Source organism: Copadichromis virginalis, linkage group LG11 (genome assembly GCF_057382275.1).
Source record: "Copadichromis virginalis isolate Kocher_CV1m ecotype Utaka linkage group LG11, C_Virginalis_male_GT1.1, whole genome shotgun sequence".
In the NCBI taxonomy this organism is placed as follows: domain Eukaryota; kingdom Metazoa; phylum Chordata; class Actinopteri; order Cichliformes; family Cichlidae; genus Copadichromis; species Copadichromis virginalis.
The window spans coordinates 25,218,777-25,238,263 of NC_140628.1; the positions used below are offsets into that span (position 1 = coordinate 25,218,777).

The 19,487-nt window shown below is 41.1% G+C and overlaps 1 protein-coding gene across 1 annotated transcript in view; it reads left to right on the top strand.

Annotated features, from left to right (window-relative positions):
- Positions 1–3,219: 3,219 nt before the first annotated feature.
- Positions 3,220–19,487, top strand: part of cacng8b (calcium channel, voltage-dependent, gamma subunit 8b) — a 28,374-nt gene continuing 12,106 nt past the window's right edge. Inside the window, exon 1 of the mRNA XM_085471536.1 lies at positions 3,220–3,741. The gene's annotated coding sequence lies outside the window, so the exon portion shown is untranslated. The remainder of the gene's footprint in view (positions 3,742–19,487) is intronic.

Genomic DNA, 19,487 nt, shown 5'->3' on the forward strand with positions numbered 1-19,487 from the left:
ATGTCTGTTTTGTTTTTTGTTTTTTACATTGGATCCACAGTAAAAAACAACAACAACAACTGTTTTATAATTACAGGACAGTGGGAAATGAGCTACTAGAACTTTTTCAGTAATTTTACACATCTATTTCTGACAATTTTAGCACAAAGAGTCATGCTGACCGATTTCTTTCATTTATTGCAGCTTCATTTCTTTATCACGTAGAAGAATTGAGACACGTTGTTGAAAGTGCACTTCTTTTTCTTATATCAAGATAGCGATTAAAGGCATAGTTAAACTTCTTCACACTGACAGAAAGGGGTGTTTCACTGGTCCGGCCCATGATGTACAATGAGTTTGACATCCCTGCTCTAGAAGTTGAACGCTTGTTAAATGATGCAGTATCACAAAACCCAGAGCAAGGCAAGAAGAACCTGCACATCAGAAACATAATTCTTTCCTCTATAATAGACACATTTGCTGTTTGTTTTAAGGTGCATCTCTCACAGCGAGACATCCCTATAATAATAGTGTATATGGGCTCATTATAAAGATCACTGTGATGCTGGAGATAGGGAAACACACTGATGTCCTTCACTGCATGAGTGGGATGAAAATTATAGCTCACAGCTCACAAGTATAAAGTGAGATCATTGTGATGTCATGTTTCACCTACATGCAGGGTTATACACTCCCCTGCTTTTTCTTTAAGCACTTGCACACATTGGAATTGAGATGACACCCAGTGTACCTGCAGCTGTCTTTGTTGATTGTGCTGTTGCAGTTAAGGGGTCAAGTGCCTTGCTCAGGCACACCTCAACAGTAGCTGTTAAAGTTTTTTTCTCCAGCCAGTTAAAGTGTGCTTCACTAAATGACTTTGGAGCAGCTGAAAATAACTTTCCCTTTTAATTCTCAGAAGTATTTAATAATACTTTTATAACTCCTAAACTCCTTTCATCTCTGCAACTCTTTGTTTTTCCATCTCTATCCCTAGCCTCATGATTCGTTTGCCTCATGATTATATAAAAGAGTGTAGCTGTGCTTGCTTCTGCGGAACAGCCTGATCTTCATCCACATTACCAGCTTTCTAAAATAAAAAATGGGCAAAAGAATCCTTTTTTTAGTGTTTCAAAGATACTAATGCTGTCTAATCTGGTGCTATATGATGCAGAAGAAAGTCACTGCTTTTAAAAAGTTGGTCTCTGACACTCACTTTGCTCTGCTGTACAACACTTTTGTACAAAACTTTTAATGTGGGTTGATTGTGCTCTGTTTGCACTTCTGTTGTTAGATGTTCAAAATGTTGCCATTTCATTTTAATTATTTTATATATTATAGCACTACTACTACTACTACAATATTGTAGTCATGTGATTAGACATTGTCCTGGCTTCTGGCTGCTCTCTTTGATTGAGGGAACCTGCAAGTGGATGGATGCTGTACTGCAATGAATCACTGGGTGTTAACTAGACTCCCTCCTCAGTCATAGCACGCCAGCACAGCCTGAGGGCAACAATTGATCAGAGTGTTGTATGGGTGTGTGTGTGTGTGTGTGTGTGTGTGTGTGTGTGTGTGTGTGCGTGCGTGTGTGTGTGTGTGTGTGTGTGTGTGTGTGTGTGTGTGTGTGTGTGTGTGTGTGTGTGTGTGTGTGTGTGTGTGGCTGCATTTGCTGGCATGTGTACTTGTGTTTATCACAGTGAGACTTGAAAAAAAGGATAAGAATTAACAGTGAGAGATATAAAAAAATTTTTTTTACTTATTCCTGTCTCCAAAAGCAGGGATGTCTGTGCTGAACACTGTGTCTTTTAAAAGTGTGTCACAATAAGACAGAAATGCCAGTTTTTGGTGAAGGTCACAAAGGAAGTACAAAAAAGGAGGGCGTTGTGTAGGTGAACTAATAATACGTACAGTGCAACAGCCTCGTTGTGGTTTATGACCAAGCTGTAACTCATATCAATCTTTAGAAAAAAAATTAACACACATATTTCTGACTGAAACCATTATTAATTAAAAATGAAGCGCAAGATGCTAAACATGTGCATAGATGCATAGGAGGTGCAGCATGCCTGGTTTGACATCAGAAAGTCAAACATCCACAGTCAATACAACTAAAACAATGTGTAAACTCTGCTGTGTGATCATCTGGACTGAGGGTTTCCTGTGTGCGAGCGCCTCTCCTGATGAATGAAGCCCGACTGTAGCTGCAAACAAGTGAGATTAAACCGTGGCCTGTGCTTGTTTGGACACTTTTCTGCAATAGTGTACTTTACACCGTGAGCGTGTGTTGACTTCTGTTTTCCCCTGCCTTTTGTTTGTGTGTGTACATACAAAGTTTCATGTGTGTGTGTGTGTGTGTGTGTTGAGTGGATCTCTCTTTTCACCATCACCATTACTGCATGAAAGACCTGTCAGTCTGTATTAGGTTCTGCCTCTTCCCCTCTGTGTGTGCGTGCGTGCGTGCGTGCGTGTGTGTGTGTGCGTGTGTGTGTGTGTGTGTGTGTGTGTGTGTGTGTGTGTGTGTGTGTGTGTGTGTGGGAGAGAGAGAGGGGGGGGGAGGGAAAGGTTGAACTAGGCAGTAAAGCCATTTTAAAGCTATTGAAGGTCATTGTTCGCTCACTCTGTTTTATGCGCACTAAATGCTGTGTGAGGTCAGCAGCTCTGGCTTCATTTTTATAGATCTGCGCGTGAAATAATCCGATCTATACCATCAGCAGTGAGATCCCACACCAGCTGTGTAATTTCCCCAGATGATTTGATCATTTTACCACTAATATTACAGCGCTACTGCTGAATTTCCGTTTTTGCTGATATTGCTGATACACTGATATTAACCTGTGGATGTTTGATTCCGTCTTATAACCCCCCCCCCCCCCCCCCCCTCTCTCTCTCTCTCTCTTACTCCTCCCCCTCCTCCTCTCTCCCTCTCTCTGCAGGGCTGCGCTTGTGCTCCATTTCCCAGAACTACCAGCGCGGCCCTCATCATCAGCATCATCACTACAGAGGAAAAGTGTCCCACTGGCGCTCCATCAAGTCGCTCTCCAGCAAAGGAAAAAAGAAATATCGACATCAATAACGCTCGCGCACTTACGAGCTGGTCATAATAGGCTACTTACGAGCGCGCAACCATGAGCGTGTGGCACACGCTCCAATAAGCACATCCAGACCAATTCCCTCAATATAAGAGGGGGGTGAGGGGGGTCATGCCTTCGTAGTGATCTCGTAGCACAACATAGGCTACTGTGGGAGATTTCATCTTGTGTCGACGATCCAACCTCATTCACATTTAGCGTGGAGTTTTAGTGTGATGCGACAAGTTGCTCGCGCCGCGCGCAGTGTGGAAGAAATCGATGGAGGAGCAGACAGGCGGGCGAGCGCTCATCCAACCGGAGGGGAGGGGGAGACGCATTCTCCCCGAGTACACACAAGCAGCGGCCACATCCACTGTAGACAAATCCGTGTTCAGTGACGTGTTTTGTACTAGCCTTTTTTTAATATATACACACTGAACCATTTTCCACCTCAGACTTAAATTTAACCGGGACCTGAGACTTCACTCTTTTTTTTCTTTTTGCTCCTAAATTCATGATTTTTAATCACCCCTTTCGATTTAATTATTTATTTTGTTGCCTCGATAGACCCGTTATTTAGCGCCGTCCACCTCCTCTCTCCTGTTCCCTCCATCCCCTTCTCTCTCTGGGAGTGCAAGGCGCTGCGAAGCTCGGAAATTTAAAAAAAAAAAAGAGAGAGAAAGGGAGCCTGCAGGTAAGACCGCCGTAAGCTTCTTTAAAATGATTATAATTGCATTGAGACACTGTTGTTTTGACTTTGCAGCTTAATGAATGACAGTTCATCCAGGCTCATTTTCATAGCACATTGATTTGTTTCACGTTGCCTGCAACTTAACACACTACTGACAGTGTTGATATCGTAATTCCAGAAAAGAATAATAATATTTCTCAGACTTCCACCACTCCTCTCCATCTCCCTCTCTCTCTCTCTCTCTGATTAAATGCTGAATGATAATATTCCCACCTATTTTGCGCGGGCCTATAATTAGCGACCGCAACGTCTATTATGCAAATGATCATTTTAATAGCTCGTTTTTAAGCTCTGCCTGCATTCACGCCGCAGCAGTGGAGACTAAAATATCTGCTGCGTTCGCTGACATGATCGGCCGCTTCCCCCAGGATGGAGAGTTATTTCAGCGTGTGCGAATGCGAGTCTCGGTGTGTCATTCGTGTCCCAGTCCGCTGAGTTTTCTCTGTACTGGTCTCTCGATGCTAGGCGTCCATTTTCCACCGTGCAGCCTATGCAGGCAGGGTGATGTGTGTAGCGTACTCTGTTAACAAATGCACCGCAGTCCGCATCACTATAAGTCAGCTCTGCACGCTCTCGGCCCCGTGGCTCTGAGCTCGTATGTGTCTCATCAGTGTGTTATGCACCGCTTTGGAGTGCAGGGCCAGCATCTCATCTTGGCTCCATGTTGAACCTGGGCCACATCATTGCATCAGACGCGTATTTTTTTCCATTATTTTCCACAGTCTTCTCTCACTGAACAACCTGTGCAGCTTCGACAGATCCAGAGGTAAAGGGCACCGAACACCTGGCACGCGATCAGCCATTCAGTATTCATCACAGCTCACATCATGTCATTGCTAAAGGAGGACTGAAACGTCTTGAATTGGAAATTATGTAGGAGTGTGCACTGCAGTATTCAGGAGTTTCTGTGCACTGTCAGCAAACAGCACAGTGACTTATACCTGTCTTCATTGTGCCTGCAGCCCATGGCAGGTTACAGCTCTGAGTGTTTTCTCAGAAATTTTCATTATTCAATGAGAAATACGCTGTTGTGCTAGCCTACAGTGTTGATGACTGTAGCACAAGTTTATACCCACTAAGCTCAGCTTCTCACTGAGTGCTGCATCTATTCCGTTTGGGGACCAGCCTTTGGTTTTAAAAAGCCAGCATAAATGACCGTCAGCGCTCTGCTTTTACACTGTTCATTTATACCCTTGTTTTGTTTTGTTTTCTGTCACTTGATGTTACAAGTTTGCTGTTGAACTTTTCCTTTGTGATCATGCCAAATGCGATTGCCACTGGGTGGCAGCTGAACTGAAATATTTGTGCATTTCTTAAATATTATCAGCAATGAGATAATGGATGAGAGCCTAAAGTTGTTCATTTCTTAACTACACCTCAAATCATTAATTAACTGCGTGTAATTCTGCGAAAATGCATGCAGTTACTGTTTGCGCTATAACTTCAGTTGTGTGACTTAATGACAGTGCAAGTGCAAGTTTCATGTTACACACTGCACACCGAAAGGGCCTAAAAGGTTCGGTTATGTCTGATGAGAAATCAAAGGTGTCGTTTTTGTATCACGCTGCTGCCATTTGCCGCCCACCTCTTTATCAGCTATCAGTGATTCTTTCATTAAGTGATCTTGGCCCTGTCACACCCCATCAGTTCCTCCGCCTCCCACGTGCTAAACACCGTCTGTGCCGTGTGTGTGATGTACGTGTGGCCTTGATGATCGTCTCTGTGGACTTTGGATCACTTTCAAAACCCCTGAGTTGGCTCTAAGATCTGCTTTTTACACTCTAAGGTGACTCACTGCAGTCAATACTGATGCGTAGCCCAAACAGGCTGTAGGTGTGATTTAACGCTGGCCAAATTATAATCATCTAATGCTCAAGCGGTCCACAACAATCGGAAAGGATCTCTAACTTTTGACTGTTTCCACTCGTTTACCTGTCTCGCTTAAATTTCACTCCTGGTTGGTCTCTTTCTCTCTCTATATCTCGCTTTCTCCCTTTGAGGAGAAGTAATTCTGCAATGATCATCACATCTGTCATGTAGCTGTTGTTCAGAGGATCAATGCCTTTGCTGCAATTTTCTTGATGGTCTGAGATTTCACACTGTTCATTCCTCTCTTTAGTGCAGGAGGAAGCCCAGTGCTGTACAAGAGCCACAAATGCCTCAGTTTGAAATACAGCCCCTTAACAATCTAATGTTCATTCACATTACTGCATAACTTTTCATCTCTACCCTATTAGTAAAAAGAAACTCCTGCATATTTAAAGAAAAAGTCTAAACTTACACTTGTAGCAAGTCTTGCAGTATTGGGAAAGCTTACATTCAATACACAACACTGCTTATAACTCCAGTGAGCAGAGGCTTTTATCCAAAGCATTCTAAATGACTCCGTTCTCAGTGGCTATGACCCATGCATCAATTAACCCAGAGCTTTGGTGTTTTTAAGTGCTTTGTTTAAGCTTGTATAGCCTAAGAGCAGGGTTGTAAGAGCCTGTGATTGAACCGTGTTGTGTCAGTGATATGCTGTTAGCTGACCTGTCCGTGTGTGCAGGAGCATGCAGCATAAAAACACGACAGAAACCGTGTTAGCATGTCTGATAGGCCAGCACAAGGCTGTAGATACAGGTTGCAGCACCTGTAACTAAATCCCACAAACAGATTACAAAACGGTGTAGGTGTGAGTGAGAGTCTTAGTTGTTTATATTAGAATATTGAAGCTGCTCGCACATGAAATAGATTATGTGACTCAGAGTAGGTGCAGACATATCACTCTACTATTAGGCCTATGAGTAAATAAATGAATGACTATCTGCTAAACATCTGTTTGAGATTAGCTGAGTGATTAACAGAGCAGACCCCAGGTCCACAAGAGTTTGCTCATTTACATTTGTCATCAACTCTTTTCCCTATTTATTTATGAAACGATCCAGAAATTATCTAGTATGCAGATCTTGAGAAAACTCTGCTCAACAGTTTCTTAAATAGGCTTATGTGTATTCTCATAAACCTAGGGATGTCACAGGAACCAAGCGTCCTAGTGTATCATTACACACTGAAGAAAAATGACACCCACAAGTGCAGGAAAAACCACACTCGGAAAAGCAAAACCTCATGATGGTGACTGGTGTAGCTGCCACGAGGCAGTAAGAGTCGGGTTTGAATGTACTTTGTGTTGTTACCCTGAATTCCTAGTTTTTTGATACAGCTGGCATTACCATTGTAATCAACTGAAAGGTTTGCAATGGGTAATGTTAAATGTACAGAGGAGGTCAGGATAAGGTACAACAGTGAGTGTCTACAGCCATGTGTAAAACATGCTGGAGACTCTGTCATGTTTGTGGCTGCACTTCAGTCATTGGTGTTGGGGATCTTGTCAGAATTGATCAAATTGGGAAGGAAGAAAAGTACCATCAGATTCTGATCCACCATGCAGTACCATCTGGAAAGCATCTGATTGATAACAGCTTCATTTCTTAGTATGACGATGATCCCAAACACACTGCCAGTGCACTAAAAACATAGCCGGATAGAAAAACCCACAGTTGAACACTGTCAGTAATGGATTGGTCTCCCTTGGAGCCAAACCATGATTGTTAGTCCAGGACTGATCCATAGTAAACTCAACATTAGTGAACCAGTCTGGGATCATCTTGACAGAGAACAGAACAAAAGGCAGCCAAAATCCGAAGAAGTGCTTTGAATGTCCTTCAAGAATCCCAGAGAACTATTTCTGAAGACTACTCAAAGAAATGACAGGAACGCTTGCTTAAGAGAGTTCAGGCAGTTGAAAAATAAAGGTGGTCATACCAAATATTGACTTTCAAAGTCGTTAGAATTGTACGAACTGTTTTTGGCTTACATGCTTTATTTACATTTATGTTTGCAAGTGTTTTATTAAATCGCTGCACTTCTTCCCATTTTAATTGCAAAATGTAAAGATACAATTGGTGGCTTTTTCTGGCAATAGGCGTGTTTGGAATCCCAACACAGTCAGCTGATCCAAGCAGAGGTGGACAGAGCGTAGACGAGTAAATAAATCACCAAACATAACAAATGTTCAGGAAATCAGTTTATGTTTCACATGTCTGAAAGAAAATCTGAATATCATATTTTTAAACAACTGGCCGAGATCTATCAACGAAAAACGTATTAATTATAACATTTATCATTTTTTTAAATCTTTCTTTGTTTTTCAGTTTATACAAAAATAAAAAACACCCATAACATCACTGCATCAACCTAAGAAATAATGAAGATGATGCGGCAAGTGTTTAACTTAGTATCTTTAGTTACATATTTAGATATGCTACATATGTTGATATTCTGTTTAGTGGGGTTGGGGACTCATTTTTACCTTCTCATTAATGAAGATTTCATGCATTTCTTACACGATGCATAAGTGGTGATAAATTCTGGATAGTACTGGAGTTTGTGTGGCTGTAATATACACATTCCCCTTTGCCATAAATCTGAGCATCCCGGACCTAACACCCTCACAGTGATGCCTTCACCTGGTGGCCTGTTTGTCAGACAGTTAAAACATCTTTAAATCACCTGCTTGGGCTTTAGGTAAGTTTGATATTTTGTTAACAGGAACCAAATCATAAAGAAAACAGGCACCACATTTGAACTACTCATTTATGGTGAAACCTATTAATTATTGTTACTTTATTTGTATTTAAGTGCATTTCTTTGAACATAAATTATAAATCAACTGGAAAAAAATGAAATAAATAATAAATAAATGTGAACTGAACTAAATATGCCACAGCATGACATTGTGTATTTAGACTTTAAGGGAGGTGCAAAAGTGAAGAGGGAGAGGGATTCAAAAACAGAATGAAGTACAATAATCAATCACTCACTCTGCAGGTGGGGGGAGAGATATAGCAGAGGTGGAGAATGAACTCAACCTGGGTGTCTATTGTCCTGTGTAGTTTGGGAGATGATTGGATGATGGGGTGGGTGCAGTTTTCTCTGGGATGGAGTCGGGTGGGCTGCCCCGGACTCTGTGGGGCTGGGCGGTGCTGCTGCTGCGGGCCCCGGTCCAGATGGGCCTGGGCCCCCTTGCCCTGGTGGGTTCCAGATTGTGAGGTTGCTTGCCCCTCCCTTTCTTCCCTCCCCATCCTCAGCTGCCTCCCTATTCCCGCTCTACCACACCCACCCACACACGCAGGGCTTGGGGTGCAGGTATGTCACCAGGGTGCAGGGGGGGCACTCCCCCTCTGTCCCCTTCTGGCCGCCTGTGCCTCAATTATATTCTGCAACCTAGACATCCACATTACTCACACTCTCACATAACACATACATATAGGGCCTTGGGGGTGGGCACGTTTTACAGCATCCAGAGGATGGTCGGTGTACTCCAACCCACCTCTGGCGCTGGTGCCCTACCCTCAATTTTAAATGCATTTAGACACTAAGGGTTTTCGGGAAGAGCCGTGCTGCTCTCTGAGAGGAAGCTAGTACCATGCTCTCCTGAGTTTTAAATGCACTTTAGAACAGCACACAGCAACACTACATATGAGCGGGCGTAGGGAGGTTTGAGGTCTTCACTCACCCCGGTTCTGTTAGCCGTCAGGGCTGGGGGGCTGGGAGGAGGTGCTGGCCGTCAGACTGGGGTCTCGGATGCGGGGCCTCCCTGCTACTGCAGATAAGGAGGTGGTCCGCTTGCCTCCACCCCAGAGAGAAGGGTTACATCTCCTGGGTCTAGGTGCGGCTTGCCCCTCTGAGGGCGGGGGTACCTGGACCTGGGATATAGAGTATGTTTGGGGAGTGCGACTGTCTGTGCAGTGTCAATTTGTGTCTGTCTACACGTTGGGTGAGTGCCGAGTATTTGGTTGTGCATATGGGGTGGGAATGCACGTCTGTGTCCGCGTGTGCCTGTTCGTCTATGTCTATATGTCAGGTTGATGTCTGGGTACATCTCAGGCCCTCTAAAGTACGGAGGCCTATCTCCCCTCACCACACTCCCTGCCGGTGGCTGATGCCCTCAGACGTTGGTGTGTTGGTGGTCCTTGTCGTCTGGGGCTGGGCGCTCATGTATGTACCGGCTCACTCCTGGTGGCCGATTGGCAGGGCCTGGCGCCTGTGGCCCGGCTGGGCCCCTTCCGGGGGGTGGGGTGCCCTCAGGCCTCTGGGCCTGAAGCTCGGCCCTCTTTGCCACAGCTGGCTGCCGGCAGAGCCCGTGGGCACGCCACTGCAACCCCCTCTGGCCTCTGCTCCGTAGCTGCGGGGTGACCTCTCCTTTGGGGCTCTACTCAGCTCTTCCCAGGAGGGTGGCACAATATCGTTTATTATTTAGTATCTACTGTTATCTACTGTTAGCTAGTTTATTGTGATGGTGCTGTTTTTTTTATTATGTTGCTCTTTGTTGTTTGCTTTCTCTTCTGTTTTTTTTCTCCATACAGGTGATCCAGGTGTTTTGTTTTGGGGTTTTTTCTTTCTCCCCCCCCCCCCCCCCCTTCTCACCGTCTCTTCTCCCCTTTGGTTTTCTTTCTCTCCCTCTCTTTCTTTCATTCTTTCTCCCTGTCCTATCCCCCAGTCATGTCTGTCCCGTTTGTAGCAACTGAAAATAAAATAAATTCATAATTATAATAAAGGTCAATCAAATGGACCAATATGGCAAGGCCATGATGATCCACTTGGTAAAATAAATCCGCTTGGCATCTTTCTTGGCCTAAAGACAACAATTCTGATGGCTAAAGATCCAAACGGGACACAAAAAAACAAAAAAAAACCAATAATCATTTCATCTCAATTCTCTCATTTTATTAATCATTTGAAGCCAAATGGTAATTAAAATTAAATTAACGAGACAGTCGTATAATGTATGAATCAGTAATGAAAATCTGTTGCAGGCCTAATTTAACTGCTGATCACCCATTACTGGAAGATATCTCCCTGGTTAAACTGGATAGGCACTTGTTTGAGTTTCCCAAAGTCTTGTTGACTAAACTCTGTATTAGAGCAGTAATAAAATAATTATAATCCCCAGTTTTTCTATCTTTACAACGGCCAGCTTTCTTCTTGAGTTATTTGCAAGCTTGTTTCCTGGTTAATTTGTTTCTCCCCTGCTGCACTTACATAACAGGATAACTCACTCTTTTATGTATAATAACTATAAATTTAAAGGGCAATTTTGTGTTAGAATTGCTGTCAGAAAGCGGTTTAATCTGTGAAGACTGGAATATTTAAAGTTCATGGTTGCAAGTGTCCATGTGTTTATTAAGCATGGATTCACGGGTTCATGAGCATCCAGTCATTCAGAGACACTTTATTTTGAGAGCCTCTTAAACCAAGGTGTTACTGCCACTGCCTCCTCAGGCACTTCTGCTCAGACAGGCAAAGCCTTGGTCACATGGAGTCAGAGGATCTTAGCAGACTCTTCACGAGGGCTTAATGGCAGTTCAGCTACACTTTAAAGTACCTTTTAAAGATGACCTATTTTATGCATTTGTTGTCATCATTTTGACAGTTGTGGGTGTTAAAGGCCGCATATGTGCTTGGTTCGTTTGCATGTGGATTTCTTCCTATTTTTCTTTTTCTTTTCCTGTGCATTCGCGAGTGTGTTTCTGCATGTGAGCGTGCAAAGATGTAAATGTGCGCCTGCCAGATGTGGGAGCTCAGCAATGAGCTCAGGTGTGTAGCTCTTTCTCATGATTAAGGGGAAAAATCACTGCGGCTACCAAAAGTCACTGCTCTGAATATTTGTGCATGTTTTCCTAATGTTCACTGCCGCCATCAGCACCTCAGAATAGAATACTCGGCTTGTATTTTTAGATCTGCCATCATAAGTAGGCCTAGTGCATGTTTTTGGTCAAGCACTCACTTTTGGTCAAGCACTCACTGTTAGCTTATGTCATTTTCAATAACTACAGTCCCGATTCTGGTCCTGTGGAGACCAGACATAATTCTTCTTTCCATGTGATACCCTTGTGTGTGTGTGTGTGTGTGTGTGTGTGTGTGTGTGTGTGTGTGTGTGTGTGTGTGTGTGTGTGTGTGTGTGTGTGTGTAGATGCTGCACTGAAAACTTCCACACTCGCCCATGCAGGACCACTGCCTTTCACATGTGTGGAAAAACTTATTACGGCTGTCATCATTTATTCAACAAGCAGTTTGGTAGCTGATTTATGCAATGAATAGCTAATGGAGCAGCTGCTACAAAATTCAAATCTCCTGTGTGATTTATGGCTGTGTTATTAGCGCCACAACTCATTGGGCATGCTTGTATTTCATACAAGCAAGGTGGCCTGCCTTGCTGGGAATGAGTCACGCAGGTAGATCTGATTATATCTGAAGTTTTTTTTTTAGGCAAGTGAGAGCCTGGTTCTGTAATGGTCCCTGCAGCCGCTTGCTTCCAAAGCCTTTGTTTCTGCAGTAAGTCCAGCTACAGCTAATTGCCCCTAGCTAGCAACATACAATGAAGGCATCACTGTGAGGGTGTTAGGTCCGGGATGCTCAGATTTATGGCAAAGGGGAATGTGTATATTACATCCACACAAACTCCAGTACTATCCAGAATTTATCACCACTCCTGCAATCATTTGCTATTACGACCAGTGTGAACATTATTGCCGAGAAGAGTGGCTCTGAACCCACTATTTCATAATGTAAAAAAGGTGATGCTGCAGTGCACTCTTATGACATCGTCAGGCTTGCAACAGTTTAAAAAAGGATCAGAATTGAGCTACAGGTACTATCTTATTTATTTCTCACATTCTTCATCCTTCAACCTGGCACCTGCATTAAGCACGGTACACAATGGCCGCTGACAGTGTGTATTTGAGATTCAGGTCTGCTATGTTAGTTGTGGTTAATGTTGCTTTGATCTGCTAGCCTCAAGCAGGGGTGAGGAGAGAGTTAGAGGTCTGGCTAAGCTCACCTCTTTCATATTCAAACTCCCCCCTCCTCCTTTTTTTGTATTCCTCAGCTCAGATCAGCACTGAGTCAAGTGAAATCGCTTGTCAGATCTTGCGCAGCCCCCTTGGGAGCCACAGAGGGCATTTGTACAGATTTCTGCACATATGCAGTAGTACCCCACAGGACCTGCAAACAGAACTAAATGTGTAAAATCTTTTGTCCACATTAACGTTTGAACTAATCACTGTGACGCAACTATTGAAATAATACTGCCACTGTTAATTATCCACTATTTCCTCAGGGTGCAGTTAGAAAATCTTGGCCTTTAGAAGTCATCTACTCTTCAACCAAAAAACATATACAGACTTTCTATATATGCCACAAGGCACTTGAGTGCATTGTGGCCTAAACTTGAGTGCACTCCACCTGTGAGCCCTCCTGGCCTAAATGAATTATAAACAGACATTAAGCTTGCATTGGTGCATCATAAATCATTTTAACCTTGTTATCTTACACAGAAATGATAACAACAGACCTGTCCATATCTTAATAAAATACACAAAATCCTTCTGCCTGCCTGTCTGTCTGCGAACTTCTACCAAGTCAGAAGTTGAGCAGCCAAACTTGGCACACAGGTACATCATAGACTCCTCAAGGTTCTTCTATATCTATATCATGTGTTACTATAATTTTATTCCAATAACATTTAAGAATTTTGATCCACAAAACCTGAAGTAAACATGATATGTTATGACATCAACGTGTTTTCTGCCAACCACCTAACAATGTAGTAGAATTGCAGAGCATACACTACTCCAACATGTGCTCATTACATTCCAAATCTGTATCTCTAAATATCCAGAGCAACAACACATCTGACATTTCCTATCATGATATAAATTTTACTTTTTGATGAGAGAGAATACTTTACATCCAGCTTGGTGTAGGTGGACTGCTGCTGTTGCTGACAGCTGTTGCCCACTGCAAGTATTCCAAAGAGCAATTATGGGACAAACTATATTAAAATACGTTAATTCTTGATTTACAGAACATCCTGTTACTGAAAATGTAGCCTACGGTTTTTAGAATACATACTTTGTTGGTTGTTGCCTCGTTGCCCTGTGATTGGAATGTTGTCTCTTTGATTTTTTATTTTATTTTATGAAATGCAGTCATGCGGACAGTTTGTAAAGGTTAAGTAAGTTAGACTTAGAAATCTCGTTTAGGTTGGGTAAGTTCAAAGTAGTAAAGATGCCCAGTTTGTTGCAGATGGTGTATTCTTTCAGTAACACTTTGCAATACGGCTCGTTACTACGGGTTTAATTTTCCTGCAATAAAAAGGGAGTTCGATGGATTTTATTCAAAATTACATTGTAATTATATTTACATGAAAATATATAAAGGCATTACACAAGAATAAGAGGGTAACAAGTCAAACAAACCAGAAATTATATTGCAAGTAAATGTATGTAGTGCATAAGTAATTGTAAGTACTGGATAATTTCCCAGTAATGTAGACAAAGATGTACAATAAACAAACAATATTTTCCCATCTTACATTTTGGGGCAAGGTCCATATTATGTAGTGACTTCATCTTTCCTAACTTCCAGCTATTTTGCAAGGAGAGTGACACAAATTATACTGTATGTAATTTTAAGTAATGTGTGTTTACCTTTGAGCAAATGCAATATTTTCCCATTTTATGTCGGGAATACACCATATTATGGAGTGACTTAACTTTACCTTTTACGTCTTTATTTTTTTTACATCATTATTTAATATTCATTTAGCTAATGTGCATGATGAATTTTGTGTTATGCAGCTGTCCTTTTTTACTTACACTGTTCTTAAAATTACTTCAAATACAATGTGTGTCTCCTTTCTTATAAAATACCCAGAAGTTAAGCCACTTTATAATACTGAAAAGTCTTATTCTTTCCCCATCTCGCATCGTAATTATGCTGATGTATTACCACACTTAAAATAACTTAAGCTTACAGTATAATTTGTATTTCTTTTCCTGCAAAATACCTGCATGTGTTGTTACGTATGCAGTACTTAAAATGACTTACGCACTACTGAAATTTACCTACAATATAATTTTTTCTTGGTTTCCTGTAAAAAGCTGACTGAGCCCCTTAATCTAGTTTACTACCTTTAAGTTTGTCCATCTAAACATTATTACAATGTTATTTACATGGAACAGCAAAATACATGGAAATTCCATTTAATTACAGAAGAATTATGTCTTTGGTTGCAGGCTGTATTATAAAGTGTTACCGTTCTTTCTGCTGCAAAAATGGGTTAACTCTGGCATGTAACTGATGTCCCACTTGTGTCAGTAACACAGTAGATCATCGAGTGTATGGATCGGCCAATCAGCAGTCAAGAGTACAACCCCAGTGCTTGCAAGATTAACAACACTGTCAGTTGCAAATGTCTGCTGACAAAAGACTCTGCAGAGCTCAACACTGACCACTAGGGGGTGGATGCTGTAGCCTCAAAATTATATCATGATATTTGCAATAATGGTATTTATCACTAATGATAATGATATTTATGATGATATAGAAAAGCAATACTGATTACATGATATATTAATGATTGCAGTTTGCAATACAGCAATATGTATTAGTGTAAACAAAACAAAAGATATATTCCATTGATGAAAGACTGCCTAAATCAAACTGTGAATCTGTTGCTGCAAAGTTTCAGCAGCACCACCAGAGTTATAGTCAAACAGTAGCATGTAGCCAGTTCACAGAGCTCAGGTAGTGTTTTCAGTGGAGAAGTAAAAGTGTTAACATAACTGTTTAACACTTTAACAGTAACTAACCTTGTAAGGCTTCAGGAGCCGCACAATATTGTCACATAATATAACTGAAAAAAAAATTTCAGCCTGGGATGTTACATCTTGGGTCAAGGTTTTTAAAGCTGTTTAAGACCATCACCATATAATGTCATCAATATTTCCCATCCACTGTTTGCTCTTTCTGTCATTTGGAGTGCAACTAACCAGAGTTACAGAGATTAATTATTTACTCTGTGGTTTGTTAGGATCTTCTTCTCACATGCCATCATAGCCTGCTTATGCTCGACATTGTGTTTTTGCCTCAAGTGTTGAAACAAGTTTGTTGTTTCCATCTTTAACAAACAGTTTTGGGGGGAAAAGTATTGGAAAATATCTTGCAAATTGTTGAAGTAGTGCTTGGTTATGATTACTACCTTTTTAGGTAGAAATGATCATTCTGCCTAAAAAGAAAGGCTGGTGTGGTGCACAAGGGCGTGTAAATGCATGCCATCCCTATATTTAAATTATATTGTTATATGACACTTTTATTTTACGTAAAAGTTTATACCGGTATTTTTACAGACAATAGAAATTCCACTTTTATAAGTTCTCCATTTCCACAAGTGAACTTGCTGTTTGTACCTTCCTTACACTGAAAAAAGCTCTGTAAAGTTACAATATAACGTACCATTGTGTTTTTTCTGTATTTTCTAACCAGACATTGAATTTTTTAAAAAAGATAATACTGGTTGTCAGTTGTATCGTGACCATAAAAAAAATATTTGGATCAAAAAAGAAGAAAAACAAAGCAAAAAAAAAACTTTAAAGGACCGAACTTAATTATTTTAATGGTGAAGGAACTACTCCTTAAATAACCAACTGTGAGTCTCTAATTCCATAGCAGTTGAATTGACTCCTTTTCATTATCGTAGGGTTTGTGATTAATGTGATTAATAATAGTGTTGTATAATAACAGTACGTAGGTTTTTTTTGTCAATAATCAGGCCGTAAAGTAATATAGCCTGGTTATGGTACAGTGCTTCGCTCCTGAATGCAATCACCGCTCTGATGGTTTTTGAGGTTTTGTGATCAATAAGTGACATGATGCTACAGGGTTTAAACATTTCCACAGTAACAGCAACTCCCATCAGTCAGAGATTATATCAGTTTAGGATTGTAGGTAGAGTAGTTCTTTTCTGCAACATTTCAAATTAAATGCATTTTTGTCAAAGATTGTTAACATAATACGGACTTGTTGTTTCCACAGGAGCACAAAGCATTGTGGTGTCATAGCTTATAATAAGTCTACTTTGCATGGTTACAGCAGTATGGCTCATTATCAAAATGCCAAAGTGGGGTTTCATAGAGCAACAAAATCCCTGCATGGAGGAGGTTTTTGGTAGAGACAGTGTTATTGCAGTCTCTTTTTTTATTGTTTTACCTGATACAACCTAGCCTAAATCAGTATATGTTTCCCCAAAATACAAAGTCTTCTCATTTTAAACTGCAAAAGAAGCATGTCATGTTCACATACCCTTTTAACTACACCATAAAGACTTTTTAAAAAAAAGCAAGACTCCTGTTAGCCTAAAGAAAAGTTACAATGCCTTCTCCCTTATCTGACCTTGAACCCCTTTAATATTTTTTGTGCAGCTCTTTAATTTTTTTTCATGGCCTCTTGTTCTTTCACGCTCTCTTGCTCTAGCTTCTGTGCCATTCTCTTCTTTCCCCTCTTTCTTAATTATTGCTGGAAAATAGAAATTACAGATAATTAAATGACAATTATGATCTCCGCCCACGCAGGGGAGTTTTTACTCGGGAGACTAACTTTGTAGGTTATTCTTAAGGTCATTCATTACATGGAGTCAAAGACTATACACACACACACATACACGTACACACAGATTAGATACTGTATTTTTACGCCTTGGAGATAGTGTAATCCCTTCTAGAAATGTATTTTCCACAGGGAGAGGCAGCATGTTGATAGGGTTGGAAGGTCATACGGCACACTCACACACACACACAATCACTTTCGCTTGTTTGCTTACACATATTCAACCACAGTGTATAAATAATAAGCCACACTGTGGTGGTGTCATTTGACAGTTTACATAATAAGATGCCTGAAAGCAGAGATACAAGGCTAACTGTCTAACCAAAGGGAGCTGAGGGGAACATTGCTGGGATTCAATAAGATTGGACTAGACCCATCCTCAGAAGCACTGGAGAGGAAATGTGCACACACACACACACACACCGTTTCTCCTTCCATGTCTCTTTTTCTGTCTCTGAGGCAGCTCTGTTTTGGGCCTCACAATGCAAACAGGATGTAACCTATTTTGATCACGGTGCCATATTGCATCATCAAATATTAACAGACTTGACTGCACTGCATTATGTCTGCTAAATAATGTTTGCTGAATAATGTGTGCTGCTTCATCCTACCCTCGTGTTTGTTTCAAAACCCATCATACAAAGACGCTGAGAAAAGGAAATACTTCCTGTGCCCTCGGTAACGGATGCCGTTTAGTCTTTATTCATGTGTATTTATGAGCGTGCGTGTGTGTGTGACCCAGAGCATCTGTGTTGCTGTGGTCACACATTTATCTATTGATAAAGCTTTAGCACGCTCGTCCTTCTGCCCCGGCCTCAGAGTCAACACGCCGTTAGTGTCTTGAAATATCTGCCTTATTTCTGCCTCTTTCTTTCCCATCTCTGCCCCTTTCTCCCTCTGTCTCCCCCCACCACCCCCCTCGCTCGATGCTGATCCAGACTTTGGAATTCAATGTTGCTATGGTAACAATGTCGGGTTGGTCCTCCCTGCCTCCCCCTCTTGCTCCTCTTATTCAGAGTAGATGCAGTTTCCTTGCTCTGGATTCATTCTCTCTTTAACCTTTAAAGCTGTCCCTCCTGTGACTACACTTTCTGTAAACAGTGTTAAAACACACAACAGAGCAGAGCTGAAAATGGAAAAACTAATTTGGCCATAACCCTAAGCATGGAAAATAAATCATAACTCATGTCATACACTTCACTTCCATTAATTTACAAACCGTCGACATTCCTGAATGCCACACAGGTCTGTTAGGCAGCAGTCGAGCTAAATGCTAACATCAGCATGCCTCACGGTGTAGCGATGGGATTTCCGGCTCTTTCGGCTCGGCTCACTAAAAAGAGCCGGTTCTTTCGGCTCCGAACCGGCTCTTCGGGTTATTTTGTTGCTTTAATTAATTTATTATTACCAATAATATAAAATTATGCACAAAATGAATTACTAATGTAAAAAAAAAAGTGGTTTAATTTATATATGTTTATATATAAATATATGTGGTGGCCCCTAGACCTAGAGACAAAGCACGTACAAACTCCAAAACACATTTCTAGCGTTAACTGAACTTCCAAAACAGAGCTACCTAGATCACTTAAATTACACAATTGAAGGCATATGTGTATTGTTTGTGTATTTATACACAAGCACACATATATAATCAAATAATTTAAAAAAATGTTCATTTACCTGTTACTACCACACACCAAATCCGGTCGTTGGTACTTGCTGGCTTGTGTAGCCACTAGGTAACAAAAACTCAACACTGCGCCTAGCATCCTGGAGCACTTCTTTTGTCTTTTGTACGTGTTTTGGAGTTTTTATGTTCTTCTGAGTTTTTACGTGTTTTGGAGTTTGTACGTGCTTCAGAGTTCGTACGTGTTTTGAAGTTTGTATGGGCTTTGTCTCGAGGGGCCATCGTAGATATACTTTTATTTATTCACTCCACATAAAATGCAATAAATAAATCATATAATACAAAAAACAACTATTTATATTTCAACTTTTAATTATTTAAAATTTCAGCTTTTTCCTTTTAAACAAATTTAAAGTGAAACAACACAAAACACTGCAAACCACAACACAATTAAATATAAATTAAAATATGAAAACAAAAAGAAGATGCACATTCTCTGTCATATGGGCCTGCATGAATAAACTTTCTGAATCCTTTAGCATCTGCAACTGAAAATAGTTGTGGATGATTA